At 42.4% G+C, this 5,277-nt stretch overlaps 1 protein-coding gene across 1 annotated transcript in view; it reads left to right on the top strand.

Annotated features, from left to right (window-relative positions):
- DCBLD1 (discoidin, CUB and LCCL domain containing 1) overlaps positions 1 to 5,277 on the top strand; it is a 76,171-nt gene that overhangs the window by 18,173 nt on the left and 52,721 nt on the right. The window lies entirely within an intron of this gene.

Here is a 5,277-nt window from a genome sequence, read left to right as displayed (position 1 = left end):
GTGTGTGTGTGTGTGTGTGTGTGTGTGTGTGTGTGTGTGTGATGTCTGGGTTTTGCTGAATCTTGCCTTGGTTTGGCTCCTGTATAACATCAGTGAGAAAATATATAGGGGATGGGATCAAATTCACCTCCTACTGTAAATTAGAAGGATATTGGGATTCATTCACAAACTCACAGACCATAAAAATGAACTAAAACACACGCTGACTGGTTACAATGGGATCACAGAATACTCAGGTGACTCCTAGTAATTACTAATAATTTATTGCTGTGTGTATGTTGGAACGATTTCTGTGACATGGAACAGATTGATACAGTCCCAGATGCTGACAGGTACATCTAGTTGAATTCTCCTGTGAATTGGTCTTTGGTGGTAGTGTAAAGGTGCCCATACACCTTACGATTATCGGACGAAAAACGCTTCGTCCGATGATCGAATAGTCGTACGATTTTCGTACGGCAGCTCCATCCTGCCCCGATGATCGCAAGATTAATTGAGCCGTAATTAACGAAAAGCACCTGGACGAAATGCGGCAATTGATTTGTCGTATTTTAGTTCGCGCATGCGCAGTGTAGATCGTACGACTTTTGACGGACGGAAACGCCAGCAGCCTTTACGACAATCGTACGATCGAGCAAAGTTTTCAAACATGCTTGACCGTCAAAAGTCGTACGATTGTACAGTAATGTCGGTTTGGGCACTCTATTCACACGTACGATTGTCGTCCGAAAAGTCGATCGCATACGATTATCGTAAGGTGTATGGGCACCTTAAGAAGTTGTAAAGACATGCCCACTGTTTTGTGGATGTGCCTGAATTTGAATCTATGGCAGATGTCATACTTTTGTTCTGGCTTTTTAATAGCTTGTTCTGGTGTCAGAACGATTAGACCCGTTTTATTTACAGGAAGCACCAAAGCAATGAGTGGACACAATGCAACATTACTTCTGCAGCAACTATGTATTCTTTTGCCAATGAATGTACTGTACCGTATACTCCTTACAGTCTCATGTAAGGTCATTGATGGACATTAAATTGTCTTAATTGTACAATGAAAAATGGTATACACAATACAATAGAAGTTTTGTCAGCCTTGGTGATGATGTGGCCTAGTTTTCTGTATTGTCTTTCAGTGTTTGTCCGTACATTGTCAGGTTTGTTGGATAGTGACATCAATCATCCCTTTACCTTCCCACACACAAAGATCATCTTGAGCTTAATTATGTTAGCAGCGCCATGCAACATTTAACAAGACTGGTGTAACGAGTGGGCATAGTTGTTTTATAGACAATTCTTGGTATCCATGTGCAAATTATACAGGAACTAGGGTACATTGCTTATCAAGTACAAATGCGTGTCGGATGTATATTTTATAACCACTTTCATGACTGTGTTCTTCAAAGAAATAGTCTATAGCTGTGTATACGGTTGTATTATTGTGTGGGATGGTATATAAAGTTACATTGAAGAGGATGGTAACTAGAAATTAAAATTTTAAAACACAAATGAAAAAAAATGTTGGTCCGAAACCGAAAATTTTGTTTTTTCTAACTTTTTTTCACATTTTACAAAATATTTTATTTATATTTATTTTTTATAAACTTTAAAAAAAATTATTTTATTTTTATTAAATATTTTAATTTTTTACTTCTCGGTGTTTCGTGGAAATATTAGGGATCTAAACAGACCCCTGATATTTTCCTTTTAAAATAGAAAAAGAGATTGAGGACTTTTTTTGCAGTGTTCCTGTTTATTCATAACATGAGAACATATTGAGGGAAATTTTATCAAAACTGGAGCAGACTAAATCAGGAGTAGGTGTGCACAGTAACCAATCTCTTTCATTTTCAAAGCTTAACTGAACAAACCCTGAGAGAGAGACTGATTTGGTTGCGGTGGGCAACTGCTCCACATTTTGTCTGCTCCAGTTTTGATCCCCCTTATTGTGTTTACTATAACCACAATTATGAATGAACAGGAGATGATGTAGATCACTTCCCATTCATTCATAATTGAGGATATAGTTAACATACCATAGCCTCAATTATCTACAAACACTCAGCGATCACTGACTGCTTGTACCTTGCTCTCCATAATGACACGCTGTCACAGGAGGCTGAGCGAGCGGTGCGGGAGGAAAGCTCAGCCTCCTGTGACTGCGCTGACTGTCTCCGCCCACACGGCCGCTCTGTGATGGCGCACTCACAGCGCTCTCCTCCCGCAGCGCTCAGCCGCCTGTGACCGTTTCTCTCCTCCCAGCTGGGACACAGAGCAACACCCAGCGGGGAGGAAAGAAACCATGGATACACCGCTCGGCAGAAACATTTCACTTTCGGCATTTTGAGGTTTGAAGGAAATATTTTGTTTCTAAAACATTTTAATCACTATTTTAGGCATAGCACTTACTAGGTGTGCAAGTGTAAAATGGTATATAATCAGAAAAATGTTTTTCTTCAGCCAAGTGGACTACAGTATTTGATTGCTTTGGGGGAATCCCATTGCTGTCCCAACACCCGAACCCCCCCCCCCAGGGCTTTAGGATTCTGACAGTGGTGGGTGTGCCGCTGTCAGAATATCCAAGCAGTGACTGCAACTGATTGGCTGCCATCAGTGTTCAACCGAGTGTTTCCAGGCCAGCTTCTTCGACAAAAATTGGCTTTTGTTGAACAGGATGGGGAGGGGGTTAGGGGCCCCGACGGGGCCACTCACTGGACAAAATTTGACCAGTGTATGCTCGCCTTCACCTTTGTAACATCTTAAATACACCCCTTCCTCACCCATGAAACCACAAAGCTACTCATCCACTCACTTGTTATCTCTCATCTTGACTATTGCAACTCCCTCCTCCTTGGCCTACCACTTGCACAGGCTGCTAGACTCATCCACCTAAACAACTGTTCAGTATCTGCAACCCCCCTCTGCCAATCCTTGCACTGGCTTCCATCACCCACCCCCCTCTGCCGATCCCTCCACTGGCTTCCAATCTAAAAAATTCAACGACTTACAAAGCCATCCACAACTCTGCCCACGGCTATATCTCAAACCTTGTCTCAAAGTATCACCCTAACCGTCCCCTCTGCTCTTCCAAAGACCTCCTGCTTTCCAGCTCTTTCATCAACTCCTCCCAAGATCACCTCCAGGACTTCACTAGAGTCTCTCCCATCCTCTGGAACTCTTTACCCCAACCTGTCCATCTATCTTCCACTCTGACTGCCTTTAGGGAATCCCGAAAGACTCCTCTTCAGGGAAGCCTATCCCACCTCAACCTAACCACTCAACCATCACGTTCTCAAACAATTCATCCCAACACACCTATCTCCTCATGTATCACTTCCCCCCTCCCTTTTAGATTGTAAGCCCTCAGGGGCAGGGCCCTCCTTACCATCTTATCTTGAACTGTATTGTGATTGTAATGTCTTCATTATATTGCGAAGCGCTGCACAAACTGTTGGCACTATATAAATCCTGTATAATATAATAATAATCTTTAGCCAGGTGTCCATGTTTATGGAAGGACCAGCTGAGATACATGAGCTCTGGTATGTTCGTTTTTGGTAACAGATCTGTTCTGCTTCTGGAATGGGTGAGCTCCTGCCATAATGTGAACAACATACTCTGTTGCAGCTTGCGTTATTTTAACCGTACTATGGTACAAGCAAGCGTTTTATATATTAATTTTGTCAGGGCGTATAACCTCCTTAACAACTAGTAGAATCGTTTGGGATATTGCTGCTTTGTGTAAATTCTTCAACTGGGTGAGGGCCTCTTGGAAAGAGTCACAGGGATGCGTGTCAAGTAATAAATGCTAGCCAGGGGCAGGTGAAATTCTTCTGCTCTAAGAACGTATCCGTGTCTTTGTAACATCTAATCTCCAACTGTCATTTTTTTTTAAATACAGTTTTGAAAGTAGAACTTGACAAGCAAGGCTGGCAGTCTGACTAAACACTACTTAACAAGCTGCTCTTGCCTGATTACCAGCACTGCAGCAAGCTTGTGTCAGCTCCAGATTACACAAATCAGGGTGAACCCTAGAAAATCCCATTGGATTAACCCCAGAGAAGAATCTGTGTCGTTAGATTAACCCCTAGAGTCAAGGTTTGCCTCATTTCACAAAGAGAAGAACATAGTGAAGGTCACGCTCTGGGAGTGGCAAAGCTATGATATATATGAGGAAGTTTTGTTGTTGCATTCATAAGATAGTTTCTCAGGGACTTGCTGATGAAGTTCTAAGTTTTCAGTCATCACCTTTCACACAGTTAAATCAACAGGTAAAATGCCTTTTCTGTTTAAACATTCATCAGACATGCTCTGCTTACCTTGGACATTTCCTACACATGGACATACATTAGGGGTGAATACATGAATATGGAATGCAGGAGCAACTTGTGAAAACCTCATAAATTATGCACCAGCTGTAATTTGTAAGGTGCATTGGCTACCTGGTTCCTGCCATTTGTCCAGCCCTGGCATACATGACGATTTGGTTTTGGATGTTAGGTGTGCAGCTTTACTTTGGAGCCTAGGTGTATGTTGGTGCTCAATGGCCAAAATGAATTCCATTCATGAACTGGCACACAGTTCCCAGTGTTACATAATAGAAACTGTGTAAGGCTGGCCATACACCTATCAGTTTTTTTCGTTCAACCCGCGGGCTGAACGAAAAAAATTGATTCCCCCATCAACATAATCCGTGTGTCGATCGAGGAATCTCGCTGTTTTACATTGCCGCCAGCACCTGTCGGAATACTCGATCAGAGCAGGCAGCTCATTAGCTGCCAGCTCTGATCGATCAAACATTTTCCAGCCGCCTCCTACGATCAGCTGAACGAGGAATGCCGGCTGAAAAGGAGCCGACAGCCCCATACACTGTGCGAACTTCGGCCGGTACATTAAAAACGGGCCAAATTTCAATCAGTGTATGGGCAACTTAAGGGTACCTGTTTATCATGTAACAGTACAGCCACCATGTGGATACATGCTTAGTAAGCAGGAATACTATAGAACATGCATTGTAGTTGACTCTATTTTGCTTGGGGTACATTTCATAGTTTAGAATGCATTAGCATGTGTTAATCATAGAAATGCATCCGATTTTTTTCATTGTAGCCAACTACAGTATCTCTAGAATAGGGAAATATAAGAACTTATGCCAGGTTTTTATTATTCTGGAGGCAAGGCATTAACAACCACCACCTCCATGCAATTTCTGTCCAAGTGACACGAAGTGATGGGAGTCTCCCCCCAAAGTCAGCAGTAAATACCTGAGGTTTTACACCC

This window comes from Nanorana parkeri, unplaced genomic scaffold (genome assembly GCF_000935625.1).
Source record: "Nanorana parkeri isolate BGI_ZX_2015 unplaced genomic scaffold, ASM93562v1 scaffold22, whole genome shotgun sequence".
In the NCBI taxonomy this organism is placed as follows: Eukaryota; Metazoa; Chordata; class Amphibia; order Anura; family Dicroglossidae; genus Nanorana; species Nanorana parkeri.
The sequence above is the reverse complement of the archived record's forward strand: the minus strand, read 5'-3'. Positions and strand labels throughout refer to the sequence as shown.